The sequence below is a fragment of the Macaca mulatta genome, chromosome 4 (assembly GCF_049350105.2).
Source record: "Macaca mulatta isolate MMU2019108-1 chromosome 4, T2T-MMU8v2.0, whole genome shotgun sequence".
Taxonomy (NCBI): domain Eukaryota; kingdom Metazoa; phylum Chordata; class Mammalia; order Primates; family Cercopithecidae; genus Macaca; species Macaca mulatta.
Genome location: NC_133409.1, coordinates 156,795,001 through 156,817,934, shown reverse-complemented (window position 1 = coordinate 156,817,934; position 22,934 = coordinate 156,795,001). Strand labels below are relative to the sequence as shown.

Sequence of the window (22,934 nt, the reverse complement as noted above, 5' to 3'; positions counted from 1 at the left end):
CAAGAACACAAAAATTTGCCTGTCATAACTCTTTTTCTTTTCTTTTTCTTTCTTTTTCTACTGCACTGAGAGCAAAGAATACCAAAAGGAGGAGAGAGCCTTTCTAGACTGGGAGTGCCAAAAGGGAGAAAAGTGAAAAAGATAGGGAAATGTGTGGACATCCTGAGTCTTAAATGGTCACTGGAATTTAGGAGCTTGTCCCAAATCCACCAAAATAAAAATATATGCACCCTTTGATGAATGTGCAAGCCTTTCTGCTTTGAGAGTGGGATTCAGGAAAAAAAAAAAAAAAAAACATAAAAAACATCTTTTGAAGGTGAATTAAAAAAAAGAGACTGGAAGAAAATAAATCAAGAAGAAAGATTTCTAGATGTGTATCACGAACACTGGGAGTTGCGTCCAGTTGCACAGGGGATTAAGAGATTCATGAATTTAATAGAGTAGCCCCCCTTATTTACAGGAGTTATGTTCCAAGACCCCAGTGGATGCCTGAAACCTTGGATAGTGCTGAACTCTATATACACTATGTTTTTTCCTATACATACACTCGTAAGATAAAGTTTAATTTATAAATTAGGCATTTAAAGAGATTAATAGTAATAACTAATAAAATAAAACAATTATAACAATCTACATACATTAATAAAAGTTATGTGAATGTGAGCTCTCTGTCTCTCAAAATACTTTATTGTACATTACTCACCTATTTTCAGACCACAGTAACAAAAGTACACAAAAACTCATGTCCTTAAGAGGTTTGGAGTTGAAGGAAGAGAGGCGGAGGCAACACAGAAAACACAAAATGAATAAGTAGATTATATAAGTAAATTATACTTTATATAGAAGAGATATGTTCTGAAGGAGTTAAAAACTATGCCCCTCTGGCACAGTGACTATTTTGAGTTAAAGGCACTTGAAAAATAGCAGGTGCAAGAATATCACTCTGACTCTCACTCTGTTTCTTAAAAGCAGAAGATTAAATTCCTCTGTGAAATAAGTCCCCCCTAAACTAGAATGAAAGTATCATTCATTCTAATTTGTAGGGAAACTGAGGCTGAGGGAAATCTGTGTAAACAAATCTTGTTAAATGAGCCTTTATCCTCTCAGCCACTTCTCTACCCAAGTAACTACCCAAGCCCAACCCCCTTTGCGGTGTTACATTTACATAGTTTACCACTTTCTATTTCAGCATGTAAGTGTTCCACTCTCACTGTGCTGTAGTATCTTCATTTTCCAATGAAGGCTCTTGTGCCACAGAAAACTTGTATTAAACGAATTCGTATGGTCTTTTTGTATTAATCTGCCTTACATCAATTTAATTCTCAGGTTCAGTTGGAGAAATTGTAATAAAAATAGAGGTAAAATTTTGCCTCCACTACAGTTCAAAAACATAAAAATTGTATTACATATTTTTATGATGTAGGGTCTCACTTTGTCACCCAGGCTGGAATGCAGTGGTGCAATCATGGTTCCCTGCAGCCTCAACCACCAATCCTCCTGCATCAGCCTCCCGAGTAACCAGAACTACAGGTGCGTGCCGTCACATCCAGCTAATTTATTTTTTGTAGAGACAGGGTCTCGCTATGTTGCTCAGGCTTATCTTGAACTCCTGGACTCAAGCAATCCTCCTGCCTCAATTCCCAAAGTACTGGGTTACAGATGTGAGCCAGCATGCTCAGCCAAAACCATAAAGATTTTTATTATGACTTGCAAGGAGCAAAGACTATGTTTCAGTCAGCTATTGCTCCATTAAAACACACACACACACAAATGCTTAAAAACATATAACAATAAGCATCTGTGTGTGTCAACTGAAGGTCAACAGCTCTTGGCCAGAGTGTATGAATGGCTGTACCTTAAGATGTAAGTACACTTCAGCTTACCTCCTCTGCGCTTCACAGTAGGAACTCTAGTTAGTTCAAAGCACATTCTTTCTGGGGCAAAGTGTGAAAAGACAGCAGCTACCCAAGGGAAAATTTCTCTCATGAAGATGGCAGAGGTGCATATGGATACCCAACTCTGCAGGCATATTTAAAGGCCCTAATTGACTTATCCCTGCTAACATCACATTGACCAAAGTCGTTCTCACGCCCAAGGCCAAAGTCAAAGTGATATGGAAATATATCACATCTCTTTGGGAGGAATTGCAGAGTTGTTAGGCAAAGGGCTTAGATATGGAAAGAAATGAAGAATTTACCAAACTTACAAATTAACCTATATCTTGAGGAAGAGAAAAACAGCCCCAATAGCCAGAACTGGTCTGACATTAACAACTAGGACTTGGAGTTGCTAGGAGCTGGCCTGGCTCTCACAGCAAAGCTCTGGTCAACTCATATTGGGTATAACCAATCTCAAAAAACACCAACAGGCAAGGACACTTTGTGGCCATTATGCCTTGAGATAAAAACAAGACAATTCATAATTGTGCTGAGTAAAAATAAGAAACAAGGACATCGTCAAATAACAAAAGTAACCAAACATCTCCTCCTTTCTGGTAAATATGACTACTGCTTCTTTACCAGTTATAGCGAGAATCCTGCTTTATCCTCTCTGTTTGTTTGTTTGTTTGTTTGTCTGTTTTTGAGACAGAATCTCACTCCGTCGCCCAGGCCAGAGTGCAGTGACGCAATATAGGCTCACCACAACTTCCTGGATTCAAATGATCTAGGCTCACCCACCTCCTAGATTCAAGCAATTCTCATGCCTCAGCCTCCCAAGTAGCTGGAATTACAGGCATGTGCCACCAAAACCCAGCTAATTTTTGTATTTTTAGTAGAGAAGGAGTTTCACCATGCAGGCTCAAACCCTGACCTCATGTGTCTGCCCGCCTCCGCCTCCCAAAGCGCTGGGATTATAGGTGTGAGCCACCACACCCAGCCTATTCTCTCCCTCATTGCAACAAACCAACAAATCTAATTTTGCTTTTCTACAGGTGTGTCTGTGGTGATCTTTGTCAGGAATTTGTCAACAGTCTTGAATTCTGAAACATTAAACATCACAGACATAGAAGCAGCTAACTTTTATGTAACACCTCCCCTTTGTCCACCACTAAACCAGATTAAGGGGAGATGTGTTAAACGTGGAAGACAACAGAGCCTCTGATAAACCACATGAAAAAAAAAAAAAAAGAATTTTTTTTTTAAGTTGAAAAGTTTTGCATGGCATAAGCATAACCAATTTTTGTGTTTTTTGTTTAGATATGGGATGTTTAGATACAGGCTAAATGGCAGTTTTAAATATTTATTTAGCAAGTTTAGCAGTCTTTTTTGGGTGTGATTTTTATGTAACATAAATTTTAATGGTCCTATGGGCTTCATTATTTAGGAATGACATGGCATATGTAACCAATTCCTTTTTCTTTCTTTCTTTCTCTCTCTCTCTCTCTTTTTGTTGTTGTTTTTTTGTGTTTTTGTGGTTTTTGTTTGTTTGTTTTTGTTTTTTTAATACGGGGAGGGTGGGGTTGTGGGGGCCCTTGATATATTACTCAGGTTGGTCTCGAACTCCTGGACTCAAGTGATCCTCCAGTCTCGACCTTCCAAAGTGCAAGGATTACAGGCATGAGCCACTGCACCAGGCCCAATTCCTTATGATTACACATTTATGATGAAAACTGCCAAAACAGTGAAACCAAAACTAAGAAGGAAGTGAGGTCAGTGATGGTTCTTAACCCGGGAGACCCAAGGCACTTGCAAAACGACCACTAGACTCTACTCCCTAAAGATTTCGATTTAACTGGGTCTGGGGGAGGGGAGGAGACACGAGCATTTTGAGAAATATCCCCAGTTATGTATAATTAACAATCACCGGATCACAGCTAGATAAGGAGAAAGGCCAGGCGCTACTTAGGGGATTAAGCAACAAATCAGAGGGTCGGAAATCAGTTTTCAACTACAACAGAGTCTTGCGAATCTGGAGCAGCGGTGGATACACTTCTGCCTGCGCGGAGGGAGCGTAGCTGAAAATACTGTAATTTTTCCGTCCTTTATAAAATAGGATCAGTATTCGTTACCTACAGAAGGTTGTTAGTGCCAGCACAGGTTAGTGTTCTACTACGTACTGAAGAATACTTCTCTTAAGGGAGCTAAATACACTTCATTCTCAGTGAGCAAACAGGAAGATATACTCGATACCATGTCACTCAAGAGGAAACCTTAAAAAGCCTAACGGGAACGGAAACCAGAGCGACGAGGATGGGATTCGAACCCACGCGTGCAAAGCACAATGGATTAGCAGTCCATCGCCTTAACCACTCGGCCACCTCGTCACAGACCCTACTGCCTCACGATATATGTGATGTTTCTTTTCTCAGCACTTTCATTCGGCAATTCCTATTCTTTTGTTAAATGTTTTCAGTGACGGAAACAATGGATAAATGGCCCTCTTACTCTCATAAAGGAAGAAAAACTAAAGAGGAGACTGGGAGGGAGGAATAGACCCTAATAAAGATGACAAAGTACACTTTCTAAGGGAAAAATAAGAGAAATTTAAAAGGAAAAATGAATTAGTGACTGCTCCTGTTTTTTAAATCAAATTGGATTTTGTCTTTTTTCTTACGTCATGTATATGAACACCATCATTAAACCAGGTATGTCTATTGTTGCATTCCTGGACACTCCTCGGTAGGATTCCCAGAGGGATGCCTGCCATATGATGGCACTAATGCATCTGAGAAATAACCATTGTCTCTCCTAGAAGCCCAAGTGGGTGACTGGTAAAGTGTTGAAGTGATGGGTTACAGTCAAATTGTGATTGGTTCTGAGTGTCAGATCCTAGATTTTGGACTGTATCTTGAAGAATCCAAGCCATCTGAGGGATTTTTGTTTTGTTTTTGCTTATTCTGTACAAAGAAATGTGGTGAAAATGATCCTGAATGTTGTCATTTTTATTATCTTTTTGTATTTCATTTACATTCTAAGTTTAAAAAAATAAATTTATTTTATAGAGACAAGCTCTCACTACATCACTGTGTTGCCCAGGCTGGCCTCAAACTCCTAGGCTCAAGCCATCCACCCACCTTGGTTTACCCAAAGTGCTGGGATTACAGGCATAAGCCACCGTGCCCAACCTTTCTTTGGTTGTTTCTGACTCATTTCATCACAATCAGAAAAGTCAGTCTGATGCTAATGTTCTGTGAGATTAGGCACAACAGAAGAACCCCATGGCCTGGCCAGTTCCTGACAATATGCAGGCCTACTGAATAGGGTCAGACCAGTTCCTGGATACCAGGGGCTGTTTTCTCACCTATACCCAATAAAATTACAAAAACAATAATATTGTGTATGTGTGTGTTTTGAAGTGATGTAGCATTAAAAAAATAAGGCCGGGCACAGTGGCTCACACCTGTAATCCCATCACTTTGGGAGGCCAAGGCTGGAAGATCGCTTAGGCAAGATGACCAGACTCCGACTCCACAAAATATACAGAAAATTAACAGGGTGTGGTGGCTGGTGCCTGTAGTCCCAGCTACTTGGAAGGCTGTGGTGAGAGAATCAGCTGAGCCTGGGAAGGCGAGCCTGCATCAAGCCGTAATCATACTACTGCACTCCAGCTTGGGTAACAGAGTGACAAAATAAGACCCTGTCTCAAAAGCAAAGCAAAGCAAAGCAAGGCAATTAAGGATATGATCAGGATTCAAACTGTATACCCTAAGGAGGTATCAAGAAATTACCTTAAAAATATCAGACATATTAGGCATCAAATCATCATCAAAACATAGCAGGAAAGAAATGTACGAATTTTCATTTTTTTAAAGCTTCAGTTAGCAACAAATTCTGAAGTGTCCTGGAAAGAAAAAATACTGCTTGGTCTTGACTGTGTTTGGATTAGGAATTATAAAGCGTGATAAACAAACCTGGACCTGAAGGGTTCATTGGTTCTTTGATTCATTCAATCTTTTGATGAATATTTACTGAGCATTGTGTATGTTCCAGGCATTGTTCTAAGAACAAATGTATATGCCACACACAAAATTCCCTGTCCTGGTGAAACCTAATTATGTAGAAATAAGCAATAAACAATTTATAAAGCTAAATATAGGCAGAGAACAGTATCTCATGCCTATAATCATAGCATTTTGGGAAGCCGAGGCAGGCGGATTCTTCAAACTCAAGAGTTCGAGACCAGCCTGGGCACCATGGTGAAACCCCATCTCTACAAAAAATACCAAAATTTGCTGGGCATGGTGGCACACATCTGTAGTCCCAGCTACTCAGGAGGCTGAGGAGGGAGGATCGCTTGAACCCGGGAGGTTGAGGTTCAGTGAGCCAACATTGCACCACTGCACTCTAGCATGGGTGACAAAGTGAGACCTTGTCTCACCAAAAAAAAAAAAAAAGCAAAATACACAGTATATCAGAGGATGGTATATGCATAGGAGTGGTGGCAAGTTAAATAGGGTGGTCACGGGAAAATTAGCTCAGTGGTTCTCTATGCTCCACATTTGAATTCATAGGGAACTTCTGAGAAGTATTCATGTAAGGGCATTATCCGTATAGATTCTAATTCACTTGTTCAGGCATGATATTAAAAGAGAGTAGCAGTCGAGTTCTTCAATACTGGCTTGATTATAAAGGAAGATACACAGAGGAAAACTAGTTTTAAAAAGATGAGGGCAGCCAGGTGCAGTGGCTCACGCCTGTAATCCCAACACTTTCGGAGGCCGAGGCAGGCGCATCACAAGGTCAGGAGATTGAGACCATCCTGGCTAACTTGGTGAAACTCCGTCTCTACTAAAAATACAAAAAATTAGCCGGGCGTGGTGTCGGGCACCTGTAGTCCCAGCTACTCGGGAGGCTGAGGCAGGAGAATGGTGTGAACTTGGGAGGCGAAGCTTGCAGTGAGCCAAGATCATGCCAGTGCACTCCAGCCTGGGGGAGATCATGACAGTGCACTCCACGCCAGAGACTCCGTCTCAAAAAAAAAAAAAAAGAAAAAAAAATGGTGAGGGCAAGAGATAATTTTCCCAATTGAAAGGTACCAGGAATTGCTCCCAATACAGCACTTAGTGACCAAGCAAAAGAAGGTGTCTGCAAAGTATCAGTCATAGCATTAGACCAGTTCCAATTGGGGCTTATTCTGCCCTAAGGTCTCTAGAGTGTTTAACAGTGTGTTGGCCACACTTCCTGTGTAATCTCCTCCCTTTGAATGTTGGCTGGATCTAGTGACCTGCTCCTAACCTACAGAATATAGGAAATGTGATAGGATATCACTTTCATGATATGTGAGATATGTGTCTGTTGTTTTAAGCTGCCAATTTGGGGGCAATTTCTTATACAACAGATAACTAATATATTTAGGCAGGCCTGATCAGCCAGAGAGCAGTAGATCCTATGGCTGGAAGGGAGTATAGTTGAGAAAAATACCAGACATCATAGTCATAAATTTGCCAAATCTGAGTTCAGATGCTAATCATGACATCATAGACCCTTTCCGTAAGATTCTCCTATTGAAAGACTTGTGTATAAGCTTGGTGTAAATCTATACATTATCTTTTGAAAAAAGCCATGACCAATAGATTAAATCTAAAGAGCATTAACAAATGCCCCCTATTTATTTATAGAGGGTATGGTAGGCTAAATAATGACCCCCAAAATAGGTCCACAACCAATCACCAGAACCTGTGAATATGTTACCTTATGTTACCTTAAGTGGTCAAAGGAATTTTGCAAATGGATTTTCACTGAAGATTTTGAGATGGGGAGATTATCTTGTATTATCTAAGTGGGTCCAATGTAATCAAGAGGGTCCTTATAAAAGGAAGGCAGGAGCTTCAGAGTCAGGAGAAGAAAATGTGAGTTTAGAAGCAATAAGTGATGCAAGGAAGGGAGTACTAGAAGCTGAAAAAGCCAGGAAAATGAATTATCTCATGATGTCTCCAGAAGATACACAGCCCTGCTAATACTTTTATTGTAGACTTCTGATATCCAAAACGGCAAAAAAAATTTAATTGATGTTGTCTTAGCCAGGGATGGTGGTGTGCACCTATAGTCCTAGCTACTTGGGAGGCTGAAGGGGGGCGATTATTTGAACCCAGGAGTTTGAGGCTGCAATGAGCTATGATTGTGTCACTACAGTCCAGCCTGAGTGATAGTGTGAGATCCTATTTTAAAAAATAAATAAAATAGGCCAGATGCAGTGGCTCACGCCTGTAATCTCAGCACCTTGGGAGGCCGAGGTGGTCAGATCACGAGGTCAGGAGTTCAAGACCAGCCTGGCCAACATAGTGAAACCCCGTCCCTACTAAAAATACAAAAAATTAGCCAGGTGTTGTGGCAGGCGCCTGTAATCCCAGCTACTCAGGAGGCTGAGGCAGGAGAATGGCTTGAACCCGGGAGGCGGAGGTTGCAGTGAGATGAGACTGTGCCATTGCACTCCAGCCTGCGCGACAGAGCGAGACTCTGTCTCAAAAATAAATAAATAAATAAATAACAACAAATAAATTCATATTGTCTTAAACCACCAAATTTCTGGTAAGCAATAGGAAGCTAATAAAGAGTAACTAAGATAGCACCATGAAATAGGGCTAAACAGGCAGAAGGAAGTCTACAGGGCTTTTTTCTGGAACAATTTTTAGAGGCCAGAGGAGTTCACGGAGCTCTACTTTTGCTGTCATTGAGAGCCCTGGAGGATACGTTTTGAACAGTAGAGAGAGTCAACAGAAGGAATTTAGAGTCCCATTGACAGTTGTGATTGCTGTATTTGGAGTCCAGAATGTTAACCGTTATACCATGGTACCTTTGTATAACAAAGGTTCTAGTGAAGACTTGTATACTATTGCATCTGGTCAGTTAATCTTTAAAATGGGCATAGATTCAATGTAAGGAACACTAATAGCTTCGCATGGGGAGAAAAATGCAGGCTCTCAGATGACTCAATTTGTGGTTTACACATTTTCATGCCCAAGTCCAAATATAGCATGCAGAGCATTCGGAGTGAGCTCTGAAGAATACGAAAGTCATAGGTGGGTCCTCTGATACATGAACCTTTACTCATCCCAGCAGATGATTAACTTACAGTGATCTAACTGACTTCAGGCTCCAGCAAAGCAAAGCAAAGCTTTCAAAAGAAGAGCTTCTAGGGATACATGAGGGTGATGGGCAGAGGACAACTTTCAGTAGCCAGAGGAAAGAGCAAGAAGCTGGATGTTGCTCCAGAAAACAAGTGCAAGTATGTGAGACTATCTATACATGCCCAAGCGTACTTCTCCATTTGGGTAAACTCAAGAGCAAGGTCACCAAAACTTAGACAGGTCCACTGAAATTTGAAGCCTAGGTGCTAGCCATTAAGTCACTAGGACATTGAAATTGAATCCCTACTGAAAGACTGATGTGTACTTTTAACGTAACAGTTAATCTTTCAAATAATGTGGACAATGCATTAGTTTAAGGAGTTTGGGTGGAACCCCAGCTGAGCAGAGATAGCAGAGGCTCTAAGATGTGTACAACTGTAGCGCTGTGCAGTGCAAACATTTTAAGGACAGTGTTAGTAATTAGAAGCAGATGGAACGCTTTAAACAAGCTCTAGAAAAGGAAGAAACTGAGACTGGGGGCTGTAAAACATGAACTCTTAATCACTGGGGCCAAGATTCTAACTTACCAGAATCTGAGAAACTGGGCAAAAAGGCAAAAAGAGACATCAAGTAAAATAGGAATAGGGCTAAAATTTCAGAGGTCAGTAGATAGAGACAGTTTTCTCCAGGACAGGGTGCCATGTTGATTGGCAGCACTTGCAGCCAAGTGGGTACACCTCGAAGGTGGGTTAATGATTTAAGAGAACCACAGAGGAAAATTGACCAAGATGTTGCTAAAATCCCAAAGAGATTTGGACTCAAATTCCTGGATTCAGAACCCCGAGTGCTAACCCATATACTATGGGACCCTTACATGAGGCGCTTGCTACTACAATTCTTATGTAAATCCTTGCATTTTGAGGGACCTCCAAAGAAGAAAAGATTCGCAGGAGGGACCTCTGACACATAAACCATTAAGCACCCTGAGCACGCAAATAACACCCTGGCTGCCTTTGGGAAGTCAGGGAAGAGTGGATGCTAAGAGAAAAGACCAAGAATGTACAAGGACATGATACTAGTCAGAAGCTAGAAATGACAATCGGGAGTTACATGACACTTGCTAATCGGGAGAAGAAACTGCGAATGAGAAGGTAAATCCACAGACCAGAGTGTGTTGGCGATTTATGAGAAGAACGAAGGATGGGTCACCAAAATTAGAATAGGTCCCACCGAGATTTGAACTCAGATCGCTGGATTCAAAGTCCAGAGTGCTAACCATTACACCATGGGGCCACCTTCCATTATCAATTTCATGAATATCTATAAATATTGATTACAGAGCATGTCATATATTCTATACAGTATTCTATTAATATTTATTAAATTAATATTATCTGTATCCCATATAGTAGAGGCTCCAAGAGACTCACGTGCACTACAAACATACCTGGACCAAGTCCATCTTAGAAAGTGATAAAACTTGAAGCTGTTTGAGTATTGTTCAAAAAAAAGAAAGAACTGAGGTCTGGTAGGTGTAACACGTATCCTTAAACTTGCTTATGATAATCTAAATCTGAGGAACTTGCGTCCAACAAGAGAGGAGAGGCAAGAGAGGACAGATGTGAAATTACAGGTGAAAAATTAGAGGATGCTGTTCTGCAGGGAAGCATCGTGCTGCCTACTGGGATGGGATGTTAACGAGCTTAAGTGATCAGGTGCACGCTCTTCTGTGTACAATGTTAATTTGAGAGAAGGAAAGAGCACTAAAAGTGTTAGAGGTCCCACCGAGATTTGAACTCGGATCGCTGGATTCAAAGTCCAGAGTGCTAACCATTACACCATGGGGCCAACACCACAATACCATCCTAGCATATTTTTGATAGCATGAATGTAGTACGTGGAACTGATCCATTGAGAGTGCTGTTTACTTTGGCCTCTCAAAATAGGTGCATAGTCTCAGATTCCGAGAAAGCAACAAAACTGCTCCGGCAGGCGGAAAGCAAGAACAGAACTCACCTTTCCCAAAACTTGTTCGGATCTGCCCACGGAGATTATGAATAGGAGCGTTCCTTGATTAATCAGAACTGTGCATTTGCTGAACTTTTAGGTCACGATACGTTTAATCTACTTAAGTTTATAAAAGAAAATATCAACACTTAGACATCTCTTAAAACATCTATGCAACAGTTTTGGAGATTCTCTATCTGGTGTTTCCTCTGCAATTCTGGCCTCTGAAAGTAGGATGATAGGAGGCGAACCAGAAAGGATCTGTTTGAGATATTGATTCCATAAGTTAAAGGCAAGCACGGTTTTGGAAGTCAGACGTGAGCTGAATTTCAGATACGGAGACAGCATTTCAAGAAGACTTAAAGGCAAAACAACTTGAGCGTTTTTCCATCATTTTTATAGCAGTGTCAGAAATTACTTGTGTTTTCAAGTGCTTGCCCATGTAACACTTTGAAAATCTTTCTCTAAGTCTTGTTATACAAAAGAACTAAAACTATCTGCTTCCACTTTTATGGAGAAAGATAACAGAAAAATAAAAACTACTACTCCATGTTATTCTGTGTGATTGCACAGGTAGTGTACCGCATTTCCTCTACCTGAAAGAAAAAAAAAACACACACCGTAGTCGGCAGGATTCGAACCTGCGCGGGGAGACCCCAATGGATTTCAAGTCCATCGCCTTAACCACTCGGCCACGACTACGTGCCTCCTTCAGCACCCTGGATATATTCCCATGAGGAATATATGTTTCTTTTCACAGACATCTTTAAATTCGTTGGACAAGATAACAACTCTGGAAAGTTTCTCTTCCTGGTTAAAAAACAGAATCAAAATTTTAAAGATTTAGATATTGGCTAAAAGAGATATTGCAAATTGCAAGACTTGTCTGATGGAGGAAGTACGAAAGACTTTAAGAGGCGGCCACACGCCAACCCCTAAATGGTCTCCAAATCTAAGAGGCTGGCTGAAAGGCTCTCCACACCTAATTAGTAGGATTACAGACACTGAAGACTGCAAATTTGCATTTCCACCAGAATACCTTGTGGATTCTTATACACGGGTCAGGTCGGCTAACGTTTAGCATGCCTCATTTAAAACTCCTATTTTGCAGTGTCCTAGTCTTCAAGTAAAATATACAACGCCACATAGCAGAGGATGGTTTCGATCCATCGACCTCTGGGTTATGGGCCCAGCACGCTTCCGCTGCGCCACTCTGCTGTCACAACAGCACTCTTGTCATGGATGTAGTAAAGGCTACAATTTCTGGCATCTTCCTAACTTTAAATGATTTCTTGTCTTTTGCCAAATTATCCTGGAGAATGAGAAGTGCACACTGGCCATCCATATGGGGCTGCACGCCACTTCTAAACACCAGCAGTTTAGAATTCTTCCTCGATAAATTCGAATCAGCTAAGGTTGAAGTTCTCCGGAGTTCCGACGGAAGCATGTTTCGAGTTACTGGAAAAATAAGTGCAGGCTAATTGGCATAATTTATAAAGGTGAAATTATAAATGCTTGGGCAAATTTCAGCCATTCCTGGATACCAGAGGGAGTCGTTATTACTTCCAGACATTTTTTACTTGCGATTTTCATCGAAAATGTTCAGTGGAAAAAAAAAAAAAAACTACAGTTGCATCGAGGGGGAACCGAAACTGAATCTCCCTCTCGGCAGGTGAGAATTCTACCACTCAACTACTGGTGCTAAAAGTAATTGCATGGGTTTGTTTTCTTTTTTATCTATCATATCGTCCTTTAAAAAGTGACAATGTATGTTCTCTGTCTATAATGTTTTAAAAATCCAATCAAATATTATGTCTAAATATTCTGAGTAAACCTTTGAACATAGAAGTAAACAGAAAGTCTGCTGATACGTGACCCTTGGAGACTTTCGAAGTGAAAAAGACACTCAAGCCTGTAATCCCAGCATTTTGGGAGGCCGAGGCGGGTGGATAGCTTGAGGTCAGGAGTTCGAGACCAGCCTGCCCAACACGGTGACACCCTGTCTCTATTAAAAATACAAAAATTAGCCGGGCGTGGTGGGTGGCGCGCGCCTGTAATCCCAGCTACTTGGGAGGCTGAAGCACGAGAATCGCTTGAACCCGGAAGGAGGAGGTTGCAGTGAGCGGAGATGGCCCATCAAATGCACTCCAGCCTGGGTGACAAAGGAGAAAGGGGAGGGGAGGGGAGGGGAGAGAGAAAGTTTGAGTTTCGGGAAGGAAATCAAGCTCATCCACTTGGCTGTTGAGTGGAAGCCTCAGTTATGGCCTTTTTTTTTTTTTTTTTTTTTTTGAGACTGAGTCTTGCTCTGTCGCCTGGGTTAGAGTGCAGTGGCACCATCTCGGCTCACTGCAACCTCCACCTCCCGGGTTCAAGTGATTCTCCTGTCTCAGCCTCCCAAGTAGCTAGGATTACAGGTGCATGCCACCATGCCCGGGTAATTTTTATATTTTTAGTAGAAATGGGATTTCACCATGTTGGCCAGGCTGGTCTCGAACTCCTGACCTCAGGCGATGTGACCGGCAAAGTGCAGGAATTGCAGATGTGAGCCACGGTGCCTGGCTGGGAGTTTATTTTTGTAATGGGGTACACGGAAAAGGCTGGGAAATTATGGCCAGACCAACCCAAAATCACAAAGTTTTCCAGAGCTTATATACCTTCTAAGCTATATGTCTACATGTAAGTGTGCATGCATTTAAAGACATACTCTTGGCATGCATTTAAAGACATACGAAGCTATATGTCTACATGTAAATGTGCATGCATTTAAAGACACATAGCCTTTGTATAAGGGCACTGGCTTTTTTTTTTTTCTTTCTTTTAATATTTAACTTAACCACTCAGTCAGTGCTGACACTGTTGTCATGGAGGCCTGCCTGTTCAGCCATTAGGGAGACCTGGCCTGCCACTCTATGTCTGCTGTGTCAGACGAAAACGATACTCTCCTTGATCAAACTCTAGTCAGGCTCTTCTGTACGTTCTTCTCAACTAAGCCTCAACCTTGACCTTTAAAGACTAAAGACACTAACATGATTTCTAACAGCTCAAGACCACATCCCTAGGATGACCGTAGTCCCCTTTAAAGTGCCTGCTGGAGAAAAATCAAGACTGCCAAAAGAATGTACTGTTTTTCCAAACAACACCTGAAAATAAAGCCCGTCACCCACTTCTTTGGGAAGGTAGGAGCTTAACTTCTGTCAGCACCAGTTAGCAAACGTAGATGGGTTTCATATGAACTAATCTCCTCTTTCTGATTTTTGTAATTTTTCACTCCACTGAGCACTGCTCACCCCCTTTTCTGTTCCTTCATTTTGTCTTTAAAATGCTCAGTCACAGGCTGGGCGCAGTGGCTCATGCCTGTAATCCCAGCACATTGGGAGGCCAAGGCGGGCGGATTACCTGAGGTCAGGAGTTCGAGACCAGCCTAGCCAACATGGTGAAAACCTGTCTGTACTAAAAATACAAAAATTAGCCGGGCGTGGTGGCAGGTGCCTGTAATCCCAGCTACTTAGGAGGCTGAGGCAGGAGAATCCCTTGAACCTGGGAGGTGGAAGTTGCAATGAGCCGAGATTGCACCATTGCACTCCAGCCTGGGCAATAAGAGCAAGATTTCATCTCAAGAAAAAAGAAAAAAAAAATACTCAGTCACTTCTGCACAAATTTAAGTTGAGTTCATTTCATGCTTTACTCTTCTTTATTGGAATTTTGTATGGATTAAAATCTGTACTGGGTACAGGGGTCTCAGGATCAAGTGGCATCTCTTGATCTGCTGAAAAGCTAAATCTCAGAAACGTCTCAAATGCCAGGTTTTCATTTTGTTTTTATTTTTTGAGATGCAGTTTCACTCTTGTTGCCCAGGCTGGAGTGCAGTGGCGTGGTGTCAGCGCACTGCAACCTCCGCCTCCTGGGTTCAAATGATTCTCCTGCCTCAGGCCTCCCAAATAGCTGGGATTACAGGCGCCACCACGCCCGGTTAATTTTTTGTATTTTTAGTAGAGACGGGGTTTCATCATGTTGGCCAGATTGGTCTCGAACTCCTGACCTTGGGTGATCCACCCACCTCGGCCTCCCAAAGTGCAGGGATTGTAGGCATAAGCCACTGCTCTAGGCCGGGAAGTTATAAATCTTGCAACCCCCAGTTAGTGACCCTGGGGCAGTAAAAAACTTACAGAAAAACAAGCTAAGCAATGGCAGGTTATTGTCTATGCCTATTCTTGAGCAAAGTTCAGGACCCTACCATAATTCTTACCTATTCTTGTGAATGCAGCTTCAATCTCCACAAAAGAAGGTGGAGGCCAGTTTTCCTTGCCTCAAAGTGTATCTGTAAACTGAATTCCTCTTGTAATTCTCTTGGCCTCTGCCCTAAAATAAGCAAAAAAACAAAACAAACAAACAAAACAATTTAGCTTATGAAGTGCAGAAGCAAGATGGAGTCAGTCATGTTAGATTTCTGTCATTACTTATAATTCTGCCAAGGTGGCATCAGTGTGAGCAAATAAATTTCTGTCATTTAAGCCTCCCAGTATATGGTACTTGTTATGGCAGCCCTAGCAAACCAATACAATTACTAACCGTGAAATCTGGAGCAATAAAATAATTACTGTGCAATAATAGTATAGAACTTTAACAGAACTCTAATTATACACCTTTTAGGAATACAGTAAAATAGAAAATGCTTGCTTCCTTAAAAAAAAAAAAATGACAAGTGGACAGGGCGCAGTGGCTCATGCCTGTAATCGCAGCACTTTGGGAGGCCGAGGCAGGCAGATCACCTGAGGTCAGGAATTCGAGACCAGCCTGGCCAACATAGTGAAACCCTATCTCTACTAAAAATACAAAAATTAGCTGGGCATGGTGGTGCATGCCTGTAGTCCCAGCTAGTCGGGAAGCTGAGGCAGGAGGATTGCTTGAACCTGAGAGGCAGAGGTTGCAGGGAGCCAAGATCCCGCCACTGCACCCCAAGCCTGGGCGACAAAAAAAAAAAAAAAAAAAAGGTTTATGTCAATATCCTTGGCAAGAGATAATAAATGGAAGCAAATAGGCCACTGTAATAATTGAGAGAAGTGAATAAATGGGATATGAAATATGAGGAGATAAAACTCAGCACAACTTGGGACTCCAAGCGAAGAAGAGGTAATGCCCAGGATGGCTGCAAGTTCCTGACTCCAGGTCGAGTGGGGATGAAACTGAGAAGGCATGAAGTGTTGCAGGCAGATAAGCAAAGGAAGAGTCAGGAAGCAAAGAGGGCAGGGCATGAGCATGGAAAAAGCGCCAACTTTTAGGGGGTTACGTGTAGGAAAAGTTATCTAATGCCAGAAGAGAGCGTTTAATCTCCCTTTGAAGAGGTGGCCAAAGATAGACTGTCCACGAGGTGAATTCATTTTAGAGTCATAACAGCAAGCCAAGGGCAAAAGTGACAGATCTCACTCATCTGTGAATGCAGAAAACAAAACGTGTCCTTTCTGTCAATGTCTTGAGTTCTTTATCTCGCGTTGACTAAGTATATCTCAGTTCAGATCATTTTGCCCCCTTCCAAAACACAACCACCCCTGACCCCGACGTGATTTGAACACGCAACCTTCTGATCTGGAGTCAGACGCGCTACCGTTGCGCCACGAGGTCACTGGAGCAGCAGCTTTTCGTTTTCAAGTAAGAATCTAATCTTATCTTCCTCCCAATTTCATTATTTGATTTGATCTCTTTTCACAGTTTCGCTAAGGCTTTGTTGAGAAAAATAAGGGAGTGTCCGGATTAAACATTAACCCCAAACCCAAATAAATGCTCCATATATGAAAAACAGTTGTTTCTCAAGTTCAAGTTTAGATTTGCGGTGAAACAGTAATAAGAACGGTTATGAAGTTTGTAGTACCACTTTCTGTAAATGCGCTAGACGACTCCCTCTTCAGGAAGAGAATTCCAGGCTTGCACTGCCCCGCAGGACCTGGCCTAGCTAGCACTTACTTCACTCAAACCTATGCGCACACCCGCCCCATCCTCAACCTACTGGGATTCAAACTCCTAACATGAATAATATCTCTTGCCTAAAGGCTCACTTCTCAGTCCAAATCCACGGGCCTTTTGGTCTCTATTGTGTACACGAGCCATTCAGTTCACAAAAATAACCCAAAACAAGCCGCTAACATTTACTGAACTCACTGTTTTCCTCTAGCCTCGTGGATTAACTTCCTCCAGCCTAGCTATTCTCAAAAAGCGCCTCAGGGTCGGAAGCAGCAGGGAAGCTAGGAAAAGCGGAACCTCACGCCTACTGAATCAGAAACTGGGCGTGGGTCCCACCAGTCTGTTTTAACTAGCCTTCCAGGAGATTGGGATGTAGGAAAAAGTTTGAGAATGACTGTTCCAGCCTAGAAACCCGATATTTTGCTCTTTCAAGAAAATAAGGCCGGGCGCGTTGGCTCTGGGAGGCCGAGGCGGGCGGATCACCTGGGGTCGGGAGTTCAAGACCAGCCTGACCGATATGGAGAAACCCCCCTCTCTACTAAAAATACAAAATTAGCCGGGCGTGGTGGCGCATGCCTGTAATCCCAGCTACTCGGGAGGCTGAGGCAGGAGAATCGCTTGAACCCAGGAGGCAGGGGTTGCGGTGAGCCGAGATCGTGCCACTCACTGCACTCCAGCCTGGGCAATAAGTGCGAAACTCCGTCTCAAAAAAAAAAAAAAAAAACAAGAAGAAGAAAAGAAAAGAAAAAAAGAAAAGAAACGTCCAGCCTTCTAAAATGGAAGAAGGACAGTGTATTAGTTAACTGTGCTCCTGTAACAAATACTACAGACTGGGTGGCTTAGACAACAGAAATCACTTTCTCACATTTCTGGACACTAGCAGTCCGAGATCAAAGAACTTACCTGTTTGATTTTTTTTTTCTCCCCTGAGGCCTTTTTTGTTGGCTTGCAGGTGACTATCTTCTCCCTCTACCTTTAAATGATTTTTTCTTTGTGTGTCCGTGTTCTAATCTCTTCCTATAAGGACACCTGCCCTTACGATTAGGGCCCTACTTTCATGATCTCAAATTACCTTTATTACCCCCTTCAAAGACCCTATCTCCAAATACTGTCACATTCTTTTTCCCTTTATTTATTTATTTACTTATTGATAAACATTATTTCATTCTATTTCCCCATTTCGCAGATGAAATACTGTCACATTATGAAGTACTAGAGATTAGGGCTTCAACATATGAACTTGGGGGTTTGGAGGAAGGCTAAATTCAGTTCACACAGGTAGTTTCCAGACGAAGCTGTACTGACAATTTCCGAGCCTGGCATAGGGAAAGGGGATATAAATGGGGGCTCCGTGGTGAAAATCTACTGTCTCTTTGCTTTTCCCACTCCTGGTTTAGGATTTAGCTTTCTCAAGGCTCTCAAAATCACCGACTCCTCAATTAGCTTTCCAGATGACAAACTTTTGTTTCTGTTATCTCCTCTCCCTATTTGGATGTATATTTTAGTGTTGTTTGAGTGAGATTTGCGGAGTATGCAGAAGTAAATTCTTGTGTTTAACCCGCAGTCTTTACCTGGAAGCATTGTAAGGCAGTGGTGGTTCCCTGCATGTGGAAAGCAGTCTGGTTCTGCCTTCGCCTCTCCAGCTCTCAACTCAAGCATTCCAAATGCTGGCATTGTCCAGAAAAATCTAACAGGTTTATTTATAATTATTATAAAGTTGAACCGCTGAAACTTGTTCACTGAAACATCTTAACTTGCATTAATGCTGCACGTTTCCGAATTTATATTAAAAATTCACACCCAAATGAAAATGGAAAAACTGCAAATATCTGATTTCTGTCCCCTATTTTTCCACTCGAATCATACACTTAGGTACCTTTTGACCCCATGGGAAAAAAAATAACGTTCAGAACTACCAATAACAGGAAGAAGAGAATTTTTTCTAATGAAATGTTTCCCATCGTGATGGATTCGTAAGCACGTTCTCCACGTATGCGGCGTGCTAGCTGGATGTCTTTTGGCATAATTGTTACACGTTTGGCATGGATAGCACACAGGTTGGTGTCTTCAAAAAGGCCAACCAGATAGGCCTCACTTGCCTCCTGCAAAGCACCTATAGCTGCTCTCTGGAAGCGCAGATCTGTTTTAAAAGTCCTGAGCAATTTCTCGCACCAGACGCTGGAAGGGAAGTTTGCAAATCATAACTTCACGGAGTGCCACTGTACCAGGCCTGTAGCGATGAGGTTTCTTCACCCCTCCAGTAGTGGGCGCACTCTTGCGAGCGGCTTTTGTAGGCCAGTTGCTTCCTGGGTGCTTTACCACCGGTGGATCTGCCGGTGGATTTGCGGGCAGTCGGCTTTGTACTAGCCATGGTACAGAGACCTCCTTACTTACCCCCCTTCTCCTTTGGCTGGAGCTCGGCGAGCGAGAGGCCGCGCTGAGCTGGCGTTAGAGAGCTACGGCAGCAAGGCGGCGGCTGCGAACACAATTGCAGTAATTTTTTTTTTTTTTTAGACAGAGTCGCGCACCGTCGCCCCGGCTGGAGTCTGGAGTGGGCACGATCTCGGATTACTGCAACCTCCGCCTCCGCCTCCGCCTCCGCCTCCGCCTCCGCCTCCGCCTCCGCCTCCGCCTCCTGGGTTTTCAATCCATTCTCCTGGCTCAGCCTCCCGAGTAGCTGGGATTACAGGCGCCCGCCACCACGTCCTGCTAATTTTTGTATTTTTAGAAGAGACGGGGTTTCACAGTGTTGGCCAGGCTGGTCTCGAACTCCCGACCTGGTGATTCGCCTATCTCGGCCTCACAAAGTGCTGGGATTACACGCGTGAGCCACCGCGCCCGGCCAATTGCGGTACTTGTTTTTTTGTTGTTGTTTGTTTGTTTTTTAACCATTAAACTTTGTCTCTCCCCAACCAGGATGTTTTTTTCAGGGGTTGGAAATTCCTTGGTTTACAACAGTGATTTCACTAAGTACATTTACAGCTCATGGGGAGGAGATTATTTTCTGTCAAAAAATTGATGCGCTTTCTAGCCCGAGACCACGTGGCCTAATGGATAAGGCGTCTGACTTCGGATCAGAAGATTGAGGGTTCGAATCCCTCCGTGGTTATTTGGGGGCCTGACTGCTTTGGTGTTATTTTCCGTCCTCAAAGCTGGTAATCAGAAATGTACTCTTTCCACTTACTTCACTAAATTATCGTAATTGTAGATCCCTTCCTACAATCCCTTTGCCTTTGCCCTGTACTTAGCCGCCCCGTGTCTGTTTATCCTCTCTCTCTCCACCATAACGCCATACAGTTCATCTTCTGGGCCAGCGCTACTCAAAATTTGGTCCAGTCGCTGAACCAGTAACATCACCTGGGAGCTTCTTAAAAATAACAGCTTTCGAGGTCGACCTCCCTCGCTAGTCCGCACTACACTTGACCTACTTAGAATCGCTGTGTGTGGGCCCTAGGATTCTGGGTTTTAACCCAGTGGTTCGGTTGCACGCTCGAGTATGAGAACCATTTATAGACCTTACAGGCTGTAGAATGCACTCTAGACCATAACGCACAAACACGTCAGACCCAATTACAATTTAGCGCCGACCTACGTGAGTTTCAAGGCTGTTACGACAGGGGTAATGTGAAGCTGCCATGGGAACCTCTTGGAAAGACTGGGGTACGAAAGAAGGCAGAAAAGAGGTCCACACGTTTGACAAAAGTGTCTTCTAACAAATACAGAAGACTGGTAGAATTAGAAGAATCACCATTTGCAAACCTTAGAAAAATAATAGACCAAAGCAACGAATGAGCTTAACGACCTTAAAACCATTAGGAAAAGGTAGTTGGGAAATAATATATGCTCATGGTGTTAAGGGCCACCCCAACATTACTTGTCAATTGCGAAGGGAGAAATAAAGAACCCTGGGGGGCACCACTCGGTCTCCACCATCAGCAGGATATCCCAACAAGTGCCTCCTGATGTGAAGCTAGTACAGTGTAAAGAACAGCGTCTGGGCAAAAATGTTTAACCTAAATCTAATCACTCAAATTAATCACAAGAGCAATCATTTAGATTTATCTTCTAATTTAAAAGGAGCAAAAATAAATTAAAAGATGCCATAAGGAAATCCAGAATGTAGGACATTCTATGAGACAATTAGACCTTTTTTCTTACTTTGTTTTGTTTTGAGACAGGGTCTCGCTCTGTCGCCCAGGCTGGAGTGCAGTGGTGAAATCACAGCTCACTGCAGCCTCGATCTCCGGTGCTCACGTGATCCTCACCTCAGCCTCCCTAGTAGCTGAGACCACAGGCACACACCACCCGGCCTGATTAATTATTTTTCTATTTTTTGTAGAGACCGATCTCCCTGTGTTGCCCAGGCCGGGGGAAGAAAGGGAGGCAGGCAGGAAGGCAGGAAGGCAGGAAGGAAGAGATTAAAAGATGTCATGAGGAAATAATAAACAGCTGGGAGACTGTTCTAATGTGAAAGAACGTAAGGAAACGTAAAAACTGACTCTAAAAATATATTAGATAAATTCAAATAAATGCTTAGATGTTTTTATTCACTTATTTAGAGTTTCTTTCGGTCGCCCAGGCTGGAATGCAGTGGCGCGATCACTGTAACCTCCTGAGCTCAAGCCATCCTCCCGCCTAAAATTCCGGAGTAGCTGGGATTACAGGAGCGCGCCACCAGGCCAGGCTGATTTTTTAAAATCTGTTTTGTACAGAGGCACAAGAGAAGAGCTTGTTTTGTTACCGGTGCTCCCAAACCCTGGGGTCAAGAAATCCTCCCGCCTCCGCATTCCCAAATGTTACAGGTGTGAGCCACTGCACCCAACCAGATATGAGATATTTTTAAAGAATTGCTTGATTTTTTTAAGTTTTGTTAATGATATTGTAGTTAAATAAAAGATGTATGTTTAGGCGACACATGTTTATGGATTTTGTTGTGATATATCATAATGTCTGCAAGTGAATTTCATATGATTCAGCAGAAATAGGTAGATGAGACTAAGACGGCAAAATGTTAATTATTGAATGTGGGTGATGAGTATTCAGATAATTGCCTATTCTTTCACATTCTTTATATGTTTGAAAGTTTTTACAATAAAAAATTTAATTTTTCAAGAAGGCTTGACAGAAGCTGTGCTATTTTTAAAAAGGCCATGAAGGATGAGCACGGGGGCTCCAAGCAAACATTGCAGAGGTCAGGGTAAAGAAACCCTCACCATCTGAGATAGGGCTGGTCCTTTCACGTCTCAGTAGTTCCAGGCTCCCTTGACAGAGTGACCAGAAGAGGAGCTGAAAAGGTCGGACAGATGCAGAAGATGAAGGCCTCCCATGTCATCGGCAATCTTCTCGCTAGGCCACAAGGTACCTTAAAGGCATTAAATGAGGTAAGGGACACAGTCAGAAACACATTCTATGTTAGTGCTAACTTAGCTCTACCTACATAATCTGCCCTCAACTACATTACTGGTGTTCTCTCTCATCACTGCCCTTCCCAGTACTCCTCCAAAAAGCAATGTTTCAACTATAGGGAATTTTCTTCAGTTTCTCCCATATTCCATGAGGTTTAGGTTTGGAACACCACCTTACCCCATTTTCTCACCCGACGCCAATTTGTCTCATTTTAACACATCCTTCAGATCCAGATCTGAGCTTAAGTATAATGAATTCCAAAAATACTTATTAGGCACCTATGGAGGACTCAGAGGTAAATAAGGTAAAACTGGAACCTTTCTTCGGGAAGTTTGGAGTGTAATTAAGTGACCCTCCAGGCAACCAACTAAAACCTTTGTGGTTGAGGTTCAGAACTCTTCCTGTGGGCTACTTACTGTGTTCTGGCTGCACTTACTTGCACTCAGTTGTTTCATTGTTAACTTCTGTAATCCTTTAGAAATCTCGCTCTGCATTGAATGAGCAGCACCTAGCAAAGCGCTTGGCTTTTGCTATTTCACATACAAACAATTTGAAAAAA

General features: G+C 42.5%; 7 non-coding genes and 1 pseudogene across 7 annotated transcripts; 1 reads left to right on the top strand and 7 right to left on the bottom strand.

Moving 5' to 3' along the window:
- Nucleotides 1–4,182: 4,182 nt before the first annotated feature.
- Nucleotides 4,183–4,264, bottom strand: TRNAS-GCU (transfer RNA serine (anticodon GCU)). The gene has a single exon. It is a non-coding gene; the product is annotated as a tRNA-Ser (tRNA).
- Nucleotides 4,265–10,228: 5,964 nt separating this feature from the next.
- TRNAQ-UUG (transfer RNA glutamine (anticodon UUG)) lies at nt 10,229–10,300 on the bottom strand. Its single transcript has one exon. It is a non-coding gene; the product is annotated as a tRNA-Gln (tRNA).
- Nucleotides 10,301–10,783: 483 nt separating this feature from the next.
- On the bottom strand, nt 10,784–10,855 carry TRNAQ-UUG (transfer RNA glutamine (anticodon UUG)). Its single transcript has one exon. It is a non-coding gene; the product is annotated as a tRNA-Gln (tRNA).
- A 779-nt stretch (nt 10,856–11,634) lies between these two features.
- On the bottom strand, nt 11,635–11,716 carry TRNAS-UGA (transfer RNA serine (anticodon UGA)). Its single transcript has one exon. It is a non-coding gene; the product is annotated as a tRNA-Ser (tRNA).
- A 444-nt stretch (nt 11,717–12,160) lies between these two features.
- TRNAM-CAU (transfer RNA methionine (anticodon CAU)) lies at nt 12,161–12,232 on the bottom strand. The gene has a single exon. It is a non-coding gene; the product is annotated as a tRNA-Met (tRNA).
- A 4,329-nt stretch (nt 12,233–16,561) lies between these two features.
- Nucleotides 16,562–16,633, bottom strand: TRNAW-CCA (transfer RNA tryptophan (anticodon CCA)). The gene has a single exon. It is a non-coding gene; the product is annotated as a tRNA-Trp (tRNA).
- A 2,189-nt stretch (nt 16,634–18,822) lies between these two features.
- Nucleotides 18,823–19,459, bottom strand: LOC144340676 (histone H3.3 type 1-like; annotated as a pseudogene).
- Nucleotides 19,460–20,005: 546 nt separating this feature from the next.
- On the top strand, nt 20,006–20,078 carry TRNAR-UCG (transfer RNA arginine (anticodon UCG)). Its single transcript has one exon. It is a non-coding gene; the product is annotated as a tRNA-Arg (tRNA).
- Nucleotides 20,079–22,934: the final 2,856 nt, after the last annotated feature.